Source organism: Prionailurus bengalensis, chromosome D4, assembly GCF_016509475.1.
Source record: "Prionailurus bengalensis isolate Pbe53 chromosome D4, Fcat_Pben_1.1_paternal_pri, whole genome shotgun sequence".
In the NCBI taxonomy this organism is placed as follows: domain Eukaryota; kingdom Metazoa; phylum Chordata; class Mammalia; order Carnivora; family Felidae; genus Prionailurus; species Prionailurus bengalensis.
Window position 1 is genome coordinate 64,982,195 of NC_057359.1, and position 18,517 is coordinate 65,000,711.

Sequence of the window (18,517 nt, forward strand, 5' to 3'; positions counted from 1 at the left end):
AGTAAGATATTTGTGAAAGGATTTGAAAATCAGCTGGATAATCTCTTTATAGCATCTTCATGCTATCCTATGTACTATGTTGTTGGTATTTCTAATTTACTTTCTTTGCCTGATATATAAAGTTTCAGTCTCCCTAGTTAGCAATTTCCCCTACTTTGCAAAGTCCATCTCAAATTCTGTCTATGTAACTAATTATCTCTCATGGTATTAGACGTTGATGATTTTTAAAACATTTTTTTAATGTTTATTTCTGAGAGAGAGACAGAGACAGAGACAGAGTATAAGCAGGGGAGGGGCAAAGAGAGGAGACACAGAATTTGAAGCAGGCTCCAGGCTCTGAGCTGTCAGCACAGAACCTGACGTGGGGCTTGAACTCATGGACTGTGAGATCGTGACCTGAGCTGAAGTCCGACGCTTAACTGACTGAACCACCCAGGTGGTTTTTTATACATTATCTAAATCATGTCATATTATTGTACTAGTTTATTATTAGTGTATATATAATCTATTTAATACTTCCCTTTAATTATCTCAGATGAAAAAATAATACCCACAAAAATTGTCATTGATTTGTGGGAAAATGTATGACATAGTATCTTGAGAAAATAGTTTCCCATTGTTTAAAGGGAATACTTTAAATAATGTTAACTATATCTGTGATAGTGTTCTTAATAATTAATAGCCTCAATCTAATTATGACAAAATATCAGATAAAAAACAAATAGAGGGCCATTCATCAAAATATTTGTCAATCATTTTCAAATGTGTCAGGATCATAAAAGACAGAACTGAAGCCTGTTACAAACTGCAGAAGAGTAAGTAGAAATAACAACTAAATACAGTGTATCTTATTTTCCCAGAACCAAAATAAGACATTAGTGGAAAAACTGATGACTTCTGAATAGTCTGTAGTTTACTTAATAGCATAATAACAGCATTAATTTCATGGTTTTGATCATTGTATCATACTTATGTAAGATGTCAACATTAAGGGAATCTGAGTGAAATATATACAGAAATTCTCTGTAGTATTTTTGAAACTCTTCTTTATGTGTAAACTTATGTCAAAGTAATAAGCCAAATGAATATATGATAGTTTAGTAAGCTTAAAAACATATAAAGAAGACTCCAGGTAAATATGTTTTATGTTAGTTATTATCTAATAGATGTTAGAATTGAAGAAATTTTCTTTACATATTTATACTTTCTATACTTTCAAATATTAATTTGTATCAGTTAAATTATAAAGATATATAAATGGGCAAAAATCAAAATACAAAGTATTATGAACAAACTAATGCTGCACTCACGACCCTCATGTCCTCATTTCCATTAGAAAACATTGGCTGTAACCAATCTAGTAGTATCTTTATCCTATCTAGCATACATTATATTAGTTGTTATGGTGCTTGATTTTTTTTTTTTTACTCTTGCAATGTCTTTTATATGGACTATTCAATAGTGGACTGTTGAAGAGACCTGGCCAGTTGGCTTGAAAGCCTCTTTTTATTTATGTAGTTATTTGTTTATTTGTTTATTATTTTTTATTTATATTTTATTTTATTTTATTTTTAAAGCAGCACACATTAATTTCTCATAATTCTGGAAGCTGGAAAGTCCAAGATCAAGATGCTAGCATTCTGTGTCCAGTAGGATACTCTTCCTGGTTTGCAGACAAGCCACCCTTTTGCTTGCTATATTTTTACATGATTTAGAGTGAGGGCTCTTTGGTCACTTCTTATAAGGGCATTAATCCCATCATAGGGGCACCTCCTTCATGAGCTCATCTAAATCAAATTACTTCCCAAAGGCCCCACTACTAAATACCATTACATTGAGGATTAGGGCTTCGATATATGAATTGAGGTGGTGGGACACAAACATTCAATCCCTACCAGTCTCTTTTTAAGCACTTAAACCAACACTAATGCCAATGATAACATCTTCTATTTGTAGAGTACTTGCACAGAACCAAGTGTTGGTCTAAGGATGTCGTATATAATATATATACATATATATATGTATATAATATATAATATATATAATATATAATATAATATATATAATATATATAACATATACATATATTATATATATTATATATTAGTTCATCTAATCCTCATAGCAACTCTTTGTAATAGGATACTATTATCATCTCCATTTTACATATGGACAAACTGAGGAAAGTGATATTAAGTAGCTTGTAAAAACCTGTCTTGTAATTGAGAACAGGAGACATACAGAAGGGACTATATCATGTGATATTCTAATTGCATTATGGTGGATCTATTTATAAATGCTTTTTCATTCGTTTTTTACAAACTTTTGGTGTATTCAAAATTGTTGTTTCAAAGTTATTATGATTAAATAACGTTACCCTGTTGGGTCTCTCTTAGCTTATTTACCCCTTTTAAGACTTTATCAACAGGGGCGCCTGGGTGGCACAGGCTCAGTTGAGTGTCCCACTCTTGATTTTGGCTCAGGCCATGATCCCAGAGTTGTGGAATCAAACTCCATGTCTGAGTGTGGAGCCTGCCTAAGATTCTCTCCCTCTCTCTCTCTGTCTCTCCCTCCCACTCTTCCTCCCTCTGCCCCTCCCCTGCTGACGCTCACTCCAAAATAAAATTTTAAAAACAGAATTTTCCAATATTCCAAATTCTTTACTGAAATACCATTATCTATGTCTCTCTAATTTATTCTCACCCTGAAATTTTTCATCATTTTCCTTTGTCAGCTTTGTAAATTTTCATACAAATGGATTTTTTCCTGGTTTACCGTTGCTATCTTCCATCCTTTCTCCATTTCCTGTGGATAAGCCTTACTTACCTTATGTCATATAAGTTCTCGTGTAGATAAATCAAATCACACTTGAATTTTTAAAATAAAGCCATCTATTCTTTTCCAGCACCCTCCCCCACCCCAAACCCATAATTTTTACTTAAGAGGAAATAAGAGAAGTAGATATCTGCAGTCTTCATAGATTTTACATAAATATGCCTATTAAAATTATACTGTAACAAATTAACAACCAAATTCAGCAATGGACAGGGACATTAATCTTGGCATACTCAGCCCCACATTTCGCTTAAAGGGAAGAGGATCTGTTAAAGCAGTTGCATTGAAAGGAAACTTTGCATGTTCAGGCGTTATGAAAACTGATACTTTGGAAGTTAGAGAGGTTGGTATGGGTGTCAGATGAGGCTGGAGAAATAGACCTGGATGAAATCTTAACTGTTTTTTTTTAATTCTCAAACATGTTAATTCCAGGATCTTACGATTTTAAAAATCATTGAGAATCCCAACAACTTTTGATTATGTGGATTATATCTTTAAGTATTACCATGCTAGAAATAAAAACAAAAGTTACATATAGTAATTAGTTCATTTAAAAATAATGTTTATTATATTTATTATTATAATATATTTAAATAATATATATTTTAAATATATATTTAAATAATATATAATATATAAAATTTTTTTATTATTTTTAAATGGGCTAATTACTATATGTAACTTTTACATAGTAAGTAAAGTTAGCATAAATAATATATATTTATGAAAAAGTGGCTGTGTTTCCCAGAGCTATAACTCAATGTAAGGAATGACATTGTTTTACCTTTTAAAAATCTCTTTAAAATTACTGACTTAATAGAAAATAACTACATTAGCTTCTGCATTTTGTTGCAACAATTTTTGGTTGAAGTACTTGAAGAAAATTTGATCTCACACAAATTTGTAGTTGGGAAGGAGAGGAATATTTTAAGAGACATTTCACATAATTGTGGATATTCTTTGATAAGACAACAAAATTTGACAAGTAGTTTTATAAAGTTTAGTTGAAATTTGAAATATAATACGGTGTAAATTTTGCAGCTACATTAAAATACATTTGTCTGTCTTGCATCTTGAGTGAACCTTTCACCCATGCATGATTTCATAACATTATGCTTTGATTATTTGGAAAATAGTCATTCACTGAGTCATTATGCAGATCTTTCAAATGGTGACACATTTTACTACACAGTATCAAAAATATGATATTAATAGGAATATAATCTCATCAGAAAAGCCTTTATTATTAGGAAAAGTGTGGAGTTTATAGTGGATGCAAGTTTTGCAAAATTCTTTTTTTTTCTTGAAAGCTCAAATTTTATCATTGGAAACATAGATTGTCACTTGTTTTCCTTTCCTTCTTTTTTAGAATATGTCTGCCATTTTTGAGAATCCTACTCAGGATTGAATAATGATAGTTTCTCTGCTGTTCTTTCATCCAAATAAAATAGTGTTCCATTAAAAAGTCACATAAAAATAGTGTTCCATAAAAGAGTCATTAGCTGACTATATAACCTATACAATTACACAGGTGATTTTCTTTTCTTGAACAACCATCACACTTAACATATGTAGCAGACCTGCTTTATATATACTTCCCATGTCTTCACACAGAAAAATGATACACACTCGAGGGATGAGATTTAATAAAGTTAATAATTTTTACTACTCCATAAATACATTGTTAAGTGAAATTTGTTTTTTTTTTTTTTTTTGGCAAGTTCATGTAGTGAAGAATACAGAGACAACTTACTTCAGTCTGTCACAACTGCTGTGACTCATGAGAAGGCAGCAGCAGTTTCTGCATCCATGTTGTTGAACCTTCAGTGTAAATATTGGGGTAGTGAAAAAGGTGAATACTATTTTTGCATTATTATGAAAATAGTTTTAATCCCTCAGATCCCTTGAAAGGATCTTTGAGATATCCAAAAGTCTGTGAACCATACTTTGAAAACCAAAGTTGTAAAGGAAATTCAACTTCATCCCATGGCCATTTAAATATCTTAAGCAGAGGAATGATGTGGGCATAATTACATTTCAGACACTGGTTTTACATTTTGGGAAAAAAGACTCTTTTCAAATTAAATACATAAGATTAAAATTGGCACCTGGCCAACTTCTCCTAAAACAACTTCAATAATACAAGTACCCACGAAGGTACAGAAAGCTAGGACAATTCATAATACTGAAAACTCAGAAAACAAGACAGCATGTTAGTTTATTGAACAGATGCAACTTTATAAATAGTAAGGGGGAAGTTTATTTCAAGAGTGAACATCACAGATCCATCAGGGTGGATTCAGACACTCATGGTAAGAGAAGTCTGAGTGAAATAATATTCCATAGGGCTTAGTCTTCATTTCACAAATCAGAGAAGAGAAAGTGAGTAATCTATTCCTGGGAAAGAGGTAAATGAAAATAACCAGCACTTGCCGTCCTCAATTTTTATCCTTTTTTTTTTCTTCCCCTAAAATCCTGGGTATTCTGCCTTAAACAGGGAAATGGTAAATTTAGAGTTGATTGGGATTTGTTTAAGGCATCTCCGTGCAAGTTTTTTATAAGAGGAGAGATTTTACATAGATTTGTTGGATTTGGGAAAATATTTAGGGTTTCTCATGTAAATTGGGAATGGAAGTCATACATGATACAGAGTTAGGGAATGTGTAGTCTTCACCTTGCATTTCCTTACTAAGAGAACTGAACTGCTTGGAAAAACCTCTGATTTATCAATGTCCACAGGCCATGTGTTTGACTTATACAATTCCGTATTTGCTTTCTGAACTAATAATACTGAGCAAAGATAAAGTTTGCAAGGTATAAGATATATAATAACGTTTAGTCATTTAAGGATTTGTAAGTGGGTGTCAAAAGTGATTTAAAAAAATGCCTAGAATTTTAAGGAGACTTTCAAGGGATCATTCTCAGAACAAAAGGTAGAATTTTAGCAGTTGATTTATTTTTCCTTTGCTGGTAACATTCTCTCCATGTACCCTCATCTTGTTATTCACCTCCCAAGCCTTATAACTTGTACTTGGTCAGGGGAGTATGATAGAGAACTAGAGAAGTGAAGACTGGCCTATAGAATCACTAAGTCAGGAGTGAACTTGAAAAAATTCATAATATCATTGGTTATTAGGAACAAGACAAAGTCAATAAAATCTCTTAAATTCTATAATTTTAGGTCCCTAGGACTCATGCTACATGAGAATGTATTCTTAAACAGAACTCAGGATTTTGACATAGTGAGTTTCAAAAATTCAGAAAAGTTACTTTCAAAGAGAAAGCATTTGCAGTTTAGCTAAACAACAAAACAACCTATTAGCTCCTGCATTGCAAATTTAACTAAGCAGGAGGATTTTCTGACCAGAATATGAAAAAAAATTTTTCATTATTGAAGAACTGTGCTCAGGCATATTGTACTGTAACCCTCAGATTAATCTTGCTGTGAGAATCCTATTGCAAAGGCAATTTTTATATGCTGTTAAATATTTAATAGCTATCTCTAAAAGAATGACTCCATGCAGTATCATGTTCCTTTCAGAACTTAGCTCCAACTGACTTTTGACAAGTAAATGAATGAAACCTATTATAAAAAGAATTCAACACTTCAAAACTCTGAAACATGGAATATTTTTCCTCTGAGGCTGCACCTTTCTTGATGTGTTGTCTTTGGAAAAAAAATACATATTTTCTGTGATTATCAACAAGGAATATTGCTTTAAAAATAATTTTTATATTCAAAATGGCACATGGGTATTAATAAAATTTTTAAATGGAACCAAAAGTAGTAAGCAAGAGTGTCACTATCTAAACACGTCACTTAACATTTCACTGTGCTACATTTCCAATTTTTTTCTATGCAATTTTTAACTTTTACTTTTCAATTTACTCTTATTTTGTAAATGGTAGCCTTAATGAGGGACGTTTAAATCACATTCGACTACACTTATCTCATTGTCTCTGAGGCTCACATAACATTTACATTTTGAGAAAAACATCAAACAGAAATGCGAATTGCCTTCTTCCTTTGTCTGGTGTTAGGACTCAGTATTATCAGTGATGGTAAAGCAGAAGCACATGCTCAGTAAATGTCTCCAAGTCACATAACCAGAATGTAGGGGGTTAGTGGGCTGACAAAAACCCTCTTGTTATTCACAAAGCATCCCCAACATATATGCCTCAAGACTTCACCATATAGCTTTTTACATAATGTTAAATGAAGTAGAATTGTTCTATTTTGACCTTCATTTTATTGTGTATGTGCATTTGTTTTTTTTGTTTGTTTTGCGGCATACATAGCTTTGAGTTGATTTCTTTAAACAAAAAGAAAATATATTTTATAAAAAGTCATATAGTTGGGCTCAGAGACATTTTGTATTGGTGATTTGGGGGAAAAAAAGCAACAATGAGGAGACACATTTTTCAGGTTCTTGATATGTAATGGGCCAATTTGATTAGGGCCTAGAGTATATTACAGAGTTTAACTCATGGAGCTTCCCCTGGTAGTAGAAAAAGGAGAGAGAGAAAGTCTTTCAGATTTATTCCAAAAGGAATAGAAATGCAGTTAGTGCCTATGGATAGAGAAATCCTGCTTATGTAATTTTTCAGTAGCACCATAATCTCTGCACAAGAATCCAGGGATATTCTTTAAATCCCAATAATTAACACATCTCTGTTGTTCAGACAATAGATTTCTCAGGCTACACCTTTTCAGCGATTATGGACCTATCCTATGAGTTGATATTCTGATAGTCTTAATTCAGGAAAATCACCTTGATGCCTCAGCACTTTTGAGGATTGTTTTCTCCCCTATCGCTGTTGCCCAATGCTTAAAAGCTGTTCATCCACTTGAAGGGTATTTCCCAACATTCTTGGTGCCACAACACACATGAACCACATCCACAATACACCCGACACACTTCCATCCATAAATCACTACAGCAGAGACTTGATCGTTCTACTCTGGAAAGCAGCATATGTTGGGTGGCAGTGAATGATTAGGATACACATGGGGTTAAGTTTTGCCCTTTAAGCACATGGACAGACATGCATTTGCACTCACACATCTGCACATTCACAGATAGCATTGGCTTTGCTTTCCAAGAACCAGTGAGAAATATTCACTTTTTTGATAGTTCTCTGGAGATACTTGTTAGTTAACTGTTTGTCATCAGCTAACTTTTATCATCATGTTTTTCCTTAGTTTTAGAAACAAAAGTGACAACAGCTAAATGGATAGCAAAATCTTATCTTCCAAAACAAGTGGGAAAACATGCCATTCTTTAGTTCTTTTTATAATGACAATAAATATATTTTAGTATCTTAAAAACTGGCAGAGTTATTTGTATCTTCCTTAGTCCTTTTGACCACCAGCAGTCTAAAAAAGAAAAGTAGAAAATATAATAGGGAAATCTTCTTGGGTATACCATGCTGCTATTGCCCCCGAGACAAGCCATACACTTTAATTAATTTTGAAGTTTTATTCTGAGCTCAGTTCTTGTTTCCCAACAGAAGCTTCCTACAGGAAAGAAATTCCATCAGTCTGATGCACATGGAGAGAGGTTCAAACATAATTCAGAGCTAATTAATCACAAGGGAATAAGTGCTGAAAAAAATAATGAAAGGATGAAAAACTCAGGCCCTATTTGCCATCAGAATGAAACAGAAAGAAACCTAATCAATATAAAGAAGAAAAACATGGTGATTTTTAGTGACATATGGGTGGACGGGAAGGAAGTTGTTAGGCTACACGTTTAAAAAATTCAGAACACATTCTCAAATACAAGTTAGGCTTTTCAATTTTTAAAAAATCTGTCCTTTCAATGGGAACTTGAAACCAAGAGTTTCAGGAAAATACAGCTTTTCTGATGAGTAACTAATTTTATGCCATATATGAGAAATTTCAAGATAAAAATTAAAGAAACTTTAGGTGATATTTGATATGTGGAACCTTAGTAAAACCTGGACCCAAGGGAAAAATAAATTGTTAGAATCCTCCAGGTACAAGTGAAGAATTAGTTGACACCAATTTTGTTTTGAGCAACTTCAAATTTAGCTGGATTATCAGGTTATTGTCATGTGTGCTTCCGTTCTCATCAGGATTTTTGCCTTATGAAAATTCTATTGACAGACACTAAAATCAAAAGAGACACATCTAGAAGAGCTTTTCAGTTTTGAATCAGTTTGAGCTGCTGATGAGATGAGATAGAAATAACTGGAATAAATTACCATAAGTGAAGAAAAATATTACATTAGAAGTTTGAAATTACCCAAGAAACTTTAAACTCACTGTTTTAAGATTTTGACATTATACCTTAGGGAGAATGATGATGTGGTTGCTCTTTATTGACCTTCCTTTTCTAAGCTGAGACTTGATTAATCTTCTAATATAAGAAAAATACCTCAGTTTCCTTATCTCTCTAGTATCCTTTGCTCATTTAGTTTATGAAAGAACCTATCTTTGTTATAGGACATTTTAGTGGAGGGAGGAAAATAAAATTTGGGACTTTGTAGCCCTAGATTCTATTCTTTGGGCAGGTTTCCTAATTATTTAGTAAAATACTAAGTAGGACAATTAGGTTATTCTCTGAGGTTATTCTAATCATAAAGACATTTATTAATCATGGATTCTTACAAGCCTCATCTCAAGAAAATATGCCTGTGTCCAAAGGTGAGGACATTGTGATTTAAGAAAAGAGTTAATAACTGTATATATCTTTCAAATAATCACAGATTAATATTAACAGTGCATTGCCACATTAAGAGTCGGTATTAACAGGAGATAGCCCCTCACTGAGCTGAAGCATGGGAGAAGGGAGCTATTGGTTACCATAAAGTAGTCAAGATAACTAATCCGAATATCCCTCTGGGGATTTCCATAAAATATTTTCAGTAACTGATGGGAATTTCATTTTAATGTATAGGAGAAATATTGCTTGGGGCTTGGTATGGCCTGTAAGTCCTAAATTCCATTATTCTACCATCCAAAATTTAAATAATTTTCATTTCTATACTCCTTTTTGAATATGAGACATTGCCATACCCCAAGGGGTGCTACTTCTAAGGAAAAAAATTACAAGTGTGGACTATGTAATTAACAAGGTGGTTAAAGTATACAGTAATGTTGGATTCAACTTAACTTTATTTAGTATGCATATTTAGTGAAATTATCTCAAAATATCATCATTTCATTATTGGAAGCAGAGTTTTAAAGGGGTTGAACTTTTCAGAAATAAATACATCACATAGTGAGATCTACCCTAATCTGCATGAAATGCCCAAAAAGTACCATAGCTTCTTAACAGATGTTTTTGGTGTAGCATAGCTTATAAGAAGAAATGAGGCCTCTAGTTGAGTATGAAAGGGATTAAAAAAAAATAGAACAAAGCCTCCCAAACAAAAACAAGAAATATATATCCCAAATAAGTTTTCATTTCTTCCCAAATATATATACCAAGGTATGATGAGTTTCTAATATGAAGTCTACCATCATTCAGAACAACACCAAGTATAAAAAAGTAGATACTAAAATCTTTCAGGAAAAACTGATGGTCACCTAAAAGGAGAGTACACACATGGCACATAGCTTCTCAAAAGTGATAGACAAGACTCCCAGCAGTCAACGGCTTCAGTGTTCTGTGGGAAAACTATTTCAGCCCAGAATTCTATGTGAAGGCAACTTTGCAACCAATCATATGTGTTTTAGCATAAAAAGGAGACATATTAAAATAGACAGTAACTTAGCAAGTTTACCTATGGCATACCCATTCTTTCTTGGAAAGTTACTTGATAAACCACTTAAAAATTAAAAAGAAAAAAAGTAGAAACACGGGATGTAGAAACCAATGTAAAGAATTCTGGAAAGCAGAGAATGGAAAGGCTAGTTCAATACTGTTCTAGCATATCTAAAGACCAGTAAGTCTAAATTGAAGCTATTGCATGAAGGTCTCTGAAACAAAAACCCTATAGGATATTTGATTAAATGAAGTTGGAAAAAAAATAATAATAAGTTTACCTAGTGCCAGAAAAAAATATTGATTTAGAAAAAGTACAAGACAAAAGAGACAAAATGATCATTAGGATTTACAGTAAATAATATTTGGTAGCTCAAAACAATGAAGTACAAATTATGGTTACAGAAGAAAGCATAATTGTCATAAACTTTGATGACATTAAAAGTGCAGAAAGCTATAAGAAAAGGGAGAGTGGTGATACCATTTCACAGGTTTGTTTATAATTGTTAAAAGAAGGACATAAAGCATTGGTGCATTATTTAAAAGTTACAAAGATAAATGAGAGAAAAAATTATTTTAAAAAGTGATAGGGGTTGGAGATGTCAGGGTGGCTCAGCCAGTTAAACGCCTGACTCTTGGTTTTGGCTTAGGTCATGATCTCATGGTCCATGGGTTCGAGACTGCTTGGGATTCTCTCTCTCTCACTCTTTCTGCCCCTCCCAGCTCAAACACACACCCTCTCTTTCAAAATAAATAAATAAACTTAATGTTTTAAAGTGTTAGTAGTTGAATGGATGGATATATATGAGCTAAACCATAATATAGCAATAAAAATCATATCTAAAATTGAGGAACCAGGAAAATAATTGGGGCAGATTAAATGCAGCTGTGCCATCTAATAGACTAGCCATTAGTTTATGTGGCAATTCAAACTTAATTTTTAAAAACTACATTTAAATTTCAAGTCCTAAGTCACACTAGCCATATTTCACGTGTTCAATAGTCACATGTGACCAATGACTATCATATTAGTGCAAATATAGAATATATCTATAATCAGAATCACACGTGCTATAACATGGATGAACCTTAAGGACATTATGCTAAGTGAAAGGAGCCAGTCACAAAGAACAAAGACTATATGATCCCACTTACATGAGGCAGCAAGAATAGTCAAATTTATAGAGGCAGAAAACAGAATGGTGATTACCAGGGGCTGTAGTGAGGGATAAATGGCAATTATTGCTTCCTGATCGTAGGGCTTCACTTCTGCAAGATGAAAAGAGTTCTGGAGATGGATGATGGTGATGGTTGTTCAACAATGTTGAATTTAACGTCCCTAAATCTTGCACTTAGAAATGGTTGCAATGGTACATTTTATGTAGTATTTTAACATAAGTAAAAAATTAAATACAACTTAGAAACACATAAGAAAAGCTAACAATGTGTATCTTTCCATTGTGGATCTTAATCAGTCACATTACAAGAAAGAATATGACAACTGGGGGGGGGTACATTTCAGAAAATTCTTCACTTACTAAAAATTCCAATACTGATTTCTCCATACAGCTTAGGGTAAAATCAAGCTCAGAAGTTATATCCAATGATTCGCCTTGAATCTGGAAGAACAAGTTCAAACAAATCAATATATGTCTTTAAGACAATTAGGATCTTTGGGGTTTTTGCAATCCATCTTTGTACAAAGGTATTGTGAAACCAGTGTGAAGACTCTCATGACCCACAGGTGGAAGAATAGATTTAGTAGTAGAAGATGAGTGAAGATGACCTGAAAAATCCTGGCCTCAGTATGAGGGACATGAAGAATTATAATTTCATGGGTTTATATGAGATACAGTTAGCTACATTGAGCAATGAGAGAGCAAAGCAAAAAATAGGAGATCTTTGAAAATAGAATGAATATTTGTCTCTCCAGATTATTCAAATTTTGACCAAACTCGTCAGTTAAGTGATTTGTTTTCAAGAATCTTATTCAGGATGAAAAGGAATTTATCTGTATATTGGCTCTGAAAATGTACAGTAGGCATATAATTAGCAATTTAATAGAAATGTGTGCTTTACAACCGAAAATTGTTCAGGAACATCAGTTGGTTTTCTAAGGATCACCGTAGTACTAAATCCCAGCCTGAAAACAAATTGCATTTTAAGCTATTCAAATTATATGTATGACAGAACATTTATAATCTCTCCAAAGAGAGACAATCATCCTAATTGTCCTAAATGGAATATAATGTGTCTTTTCCTTTCAGAGAAACATACAATGAACAATAGCTTGAATTGCTACTGCAGTGATATTCAGTCAAATTAGTTCCTCATCTACCATTAAATATCATAGATACTGTGAAATGAAGCTTGAAATGTAGGGTCAGAGACCATTCTCTCCTGTCTCTGCATCTCATTAATTCCAGTATGGCTTCAAGATAAATACTAGATACTGGACAGAGAATATTGAATGCATTAGAGAAAATAGTTTTGATTTGCAAAAAGAAGTAATGAAACTAGCCATTTTTCATCTTAATACAGCATGCTATTTCTTTGAGAAAAATGGATGAACAATGCATAACCCTTTCCTTCAGTGAGATAATATTCTAGTGAGGGATATCAACAGTAGACAACATTTAAAGCACCTTATATTAGTGGTCAAACACTTTCCATTAAAAATAAAGTCAGTATTTTAGAAACAACTCAGATATCAGGGTTTTAGTCAAGGAAAGTTAAAGATTAGATGACACTAGATATGAGTTATAGCAATGAAAGAGGTAATTGCTAGGTAGAAAAAAAATAGGAGACATTCCAAAAAAGAAAAGAAAAGAAAAGAAAAAGCTATGGAAACTGTCGGAAACCAAAATGAGCACCATGTGCTCATAAAATTGAAGGTAGATTTGTATCGCTGAAAGACATAATAAAACAATGATAATGATAATAGTATTAATTCATGCAAAAATCTCTCTAGAATGTCTTTAATATGTAATACCCTTGATGTAGAAGCTAGATATAATTTATTGCATCTTTTCTAGGTATCTGATACCATTTAAAGCAGTGTGTGTGTGCTTATGTTTATATGTGACTTTAAATAGTATATATACTATATGTATATATTACATACATACTATAGAACATAATATATATATGTTATACACACTATGTATATATATCATGCTGTTTAATGTAACAAATGCTTAAGATTTATATATATTTTATATGTGAAACATATATCATATCATTTAATTCATGTAACAAATAGTAATATAGAATTTACTCCCATTTTAAACATGAGAAAATTGATTTTCCAAGAAGTTAACTAATAGCCTAAAGATGTCCCATTCAGTAAGTTGTTGAGCCAGGATTCAAATCAGACTCATAACATGAGGTCAGAAATAAGGTTGGAGAAGTAGATAACTATTAGATTAAGGCTTCTAGTCTCCCACAGCCCAAAGCAAGTGAATACACAAGATTTTTAGATCTGTAATTTTCTTTCATTCTAGAAAAATATCATCAGTTTTTATAAAGGCACATTAATATGCCATAGTTTCACTCTAAATAAAATGATGAATGATTTGTATCATAAATCAAGTAACGATTTATGATCATGTTCTCAAGTAACAAATCACCATTATCAGTGCCATGTATGAATCCTATGTACTTCCTTTAAATGAAATCAAAAGGACTGTGCCTTGCTATGAAGACTATGAATGTCTTTATTTACTTTTACAACAGGCCTAACTTTAGTGGAAAGCATCTAAGAAAATCTATGAACACTGTAATTTACAAAAATTTGGTTTTATTTTTATTACCAATGTTATTATGTCACAGAACTCACAGTTTTGAGTTTGTGAGCTCAGATCTCTTGCTAATGAAAGCAAGAAGCTAACAAGACTAGAACTACCTTAAATGTGTCCATCTTTATCCTTTTCTTCCCCTGCTGAGTGTTTTAGCATGAAGAATACTGAAATGTAAAAGGCTGGAATCATATGAAACTGATCAAGCAAAAACATAAATCTAAAAGCATTGCCTCCATAGCTGCTTGGAAGTTTAGAATTGTATTGCCAAGCCAAAGAAATCAGACACGTTTGGTGCCATATTTATGAGACAAGTTTTCTGGGAATGACGGAGCTGTTCTATGACTTGAAGCAGTGGAAGAATGTTGAAACAGATTCTTTTAACAATGATTCTATCAACCCTATACCAAATCTGCTTTATATTCCGTAATTTGAAGCATCCTATGGGAAAAGAGAGAAAAAAAAAGTGTATGACTGTCCTTTACTTTTACCGTGCAATTGAATAATTTTACTGTTAGTTTTCAGTTCAGACAGCAGCTGATTTTCAACTGCTGTATACTCTTGCTGATACCAGCAAAGTAGATTTCCTAACTGTTGAACCACTTGTGAAATGTTAATGGGCAGTGCCTCTTTAAAGAGGTAAATACATCCTTTCCTAGAAAAACAGCGTGGAATGAAAATCTTGGTTCTCTGACCACAGATGTAGCCCCAGGGATGCTTTTCAGTACATGTGATTTTGCTGTTTTTATACAGAAATAAGCACAGATGTCTCTGTAAATTTTATGCTTTGATATTGGCAAGTGTTGGCTTTAGAGATCCTCAAACCATCTTATTTATTGAAATGAAAATCATTACCATCAGAGCCTAGGCATTTTAAAGAAGTTTTTTAAAGAAATGAAAAGAGAATATACACTTGTCCTCTACTAAACAAATTCTTTCTTTCTTTCCAGAAACTACATCTTTAAATACTTGATTGGATTTAGAATGGGTGTTCTGTTTTCTTTTGTTTGAGAGAAAATGAAAACTTACTTTCAGAAAAAGATTAGTTTTTGCATGGCTTCGCCTACTTTATTCAAGGGAATAAAATTATGCCTTAAAATCAGTCTTTTTGGGGCACCTGGATGGCTCAGTAGGTTGGGTGGCCGACTTCGGCTCAGGTCATGATCTCGTGGTCCAGGGGTTCAAGCCCCGCCTCGGGCTCTGTGCTGACAGCTCGGAGCCTGAAGCCTGCTTCGAATTCTGTGTCTCCCTCTCTTTCTGCCCCTCCCCTGCTCACACTCTGTCTCTCTCAAAAATAAATAAACATTAAAAAAAAAATCAGGGGTGCCTGGGTTGTTCAGTCGGTTAAGCATTTGACTTTGGCTTAGGTCATGATCTCCCAGTCTGTGAGTTCGAGCCCTGCCTCAGGCTCTGTGCTGACAGCTCAGAACCTGGAGACTGTTTCGGATTCTGTGTCTCCCTCTCTCTGCTCCTCCCCTGCTCATGCTCTCTCTCTGTCTCTGTCAAAAATAAATGAACATTAAAAATTAAAAAAAAAAATCAATGTCTTTTTGTTACCATTATGGCTCCTTTTGATTTTTTTTTTTTTTTTTTTTTTTTTTTTGGTCAGATTGTCCCTCAACAAGAAGGAAATGAAGCAGACAATTAGACAAACTTCCCAGTACTGGGAAAAGCATTTCTATAGGCTGTCTTTAGTTAAAAGCCTTGTAAATGCACCTATAGGCTGAATTCTTCAAACACTTAGATACACTACTTAAATCTTTTGACATATACTTATGTCATTTAAGTATGCAGGTATCATGTATGCCAGATTCATACTAGTACATATTATTGTCCTCAGTCCCTCACCTCTTCCCATACCTGTGCCAATTGTCATGCAACTTTGCAATGCCCTCCCATTGGGCTTTGTCATGACTTGCTTTGGCCAATGGGGTTCTGTTAGATGTAATACAATATAGGTTTGAAGATCACTAGGCTATTCTTATATGCCTTTTTACACCTTTGCAATCTCTTTAATAAGAAAATACCTAGAGAGGTGCCTGGGTGGCTCACTAGGTTAAGCCTTTGATTTGGTTCAGGTCATAACCTCCTGGTTCCTGAGTTTGAGCCCCATGTTGGGCCCTGTCCTGATAGCTCAGAGCCTGGAGACTGTTTCGGATTCTGTGTCTCCCTTTCTCTGCCCCTCCCCTGCTTACACTTTGACACTCTCCCTTCCTCTCTCTCTCTCTCTCTCTCAAAAATAAAAAAATAAACATTAAAAAAAATTAAAAAGAAAACACCTAGATTTTTACTAGCCCCAGAGGAGGGAGGAGAGACACATGTTGCAGGGCCAGTTTGAATTAGCCCAGTCTAGGTCTCCACATACATGAGGAGTATATATATACAAATTGTGTACCACAGAAGTTTCATGTTTTTTTTTATTAAGTATTATTGTGTCAAAATATAACTAATAAGTTTTCATAATTCTTTCTTTGCTGATAAAGGTAGAATTAAATGTTCCATATCAAATATACTCCAATTATTTGATGACAAAGGAAATTTTGCAACACAAATTCAACAATATTGCATTTTAGGTAATTCTGCTCTCCTGTGACACAGGTTTATCCTTTTATGGTAAAGCACATTGTGAGTGCTTTTCGTAAAATTACCCCTTCCTGAGAACTCAAGTTTATCAGGAAAATACTATCTTTCAATCATGAAAAAGGTATTCTCTTCATAGATATAGGCTGGTGCCAGGGTGCTCAAGTAAGGTAGGGGAGTAGAGGCTGAATTTGAACCTTGTTTTACATCTTCAGCTCAGTACTGCAAAACAGTTATAACATTGTGAGTCAAGAGAAAAAGTTAAAAGTTAAATGTAATGAATGGAATGATTAGACAGAGAATTTTGGGGCAGTGAAATTACTTTGTATGATACTATAATGGGGGATACATGTCATTATATATCTGCCAAACCCATAAAATATAAACACCATGTTTATACCCTAATGTAAACTCTGGGCTAGGATTTCCAGTACTATGTTGAATAAAAGTGGTAAGAGTGGACTTCCTTGTCTTGTTCCTGATCTAAGGGAAAAAGCTCTTATATTTTCACCAATGAGTATAACGATACCTGTGGGTTTTTCATATATGGCTTTTATTACTTTGAGGTATGTTCCCTCTAAACCTACTTTGTTGAGGATTTTTATCATGAATGGGTGTTGTGCTTTGTCAAATGCTTTTTCAGCTTCTATTGAAATGATCATAAGGTTTTTATTTTTTCTCATGTTGATGTGATGTATTACATTGATTTGTGAATACTGAGCCACACTTGCATCTCAGGAATAAGTTACACTTGATCATGGTGAATGATTTTTTTTAATGTATTGTTGGATTTGATTTGCTAATATTTGGTTGAGGATTTTTGCATCTGTGTTCATCAGAGATATTGGCCTATAGTTCTCTTTTTTTGTGGTGACCTTATCTGGTTTTTGCATTGGGGTAATTCTGGCCTCATAGAATGAATTTGGAAGTTTTTCTTCCTCTTTTATTTTTTGGATAGTTTGAGAAGTACAGGTGTTAAGTCTTCTTTAAATGTTTGATAGAATACTCCTATGAAGCCATCTGATCCAGGACTTTTGTTTGTTGGGAGTTTTTAAATTAATGCTTTCATTTCCTTGCTCGTAATCAGTCTACTCAAATTTTCTATTTTTTCCTGATTCAGTTTTGGGAGGTTATATGTTTCTAGGAATTTGTCTATTTCTTCTAGTTTCTCGGCATATAATTTTCTTAGTATTCTCTTTATACTCCCTTGTATATCTCTAGTGTCAGTTGTCATTTCTCCTCTTTCATTTTTGATTTTATTTATTAATAAATGTTTATAAACACTGAGTCCTTTATTTTTTTTTAATTTTTTTTTCAACGTTTATTTATTTTTGGGACAGAGAGAGACAGAGCATGAACGGGGTGGGGGGGCAGAGAGAGAGGGAGACACAGAATCGGAAACAGGCTCCAGGCTCTGAGCCATCAGCCCAGAGCCCGACGCGGGGCTCGAACTCCCAGACCGCGAGATCGTGACCTGGCTGAAGTCGGACGCTTAACCGACTGTGCCACCCAGGCGCCCCAACACTGAGTCCTTTCTATCTCTCTGTTTATTTATTGATTGATGAGCCTGGC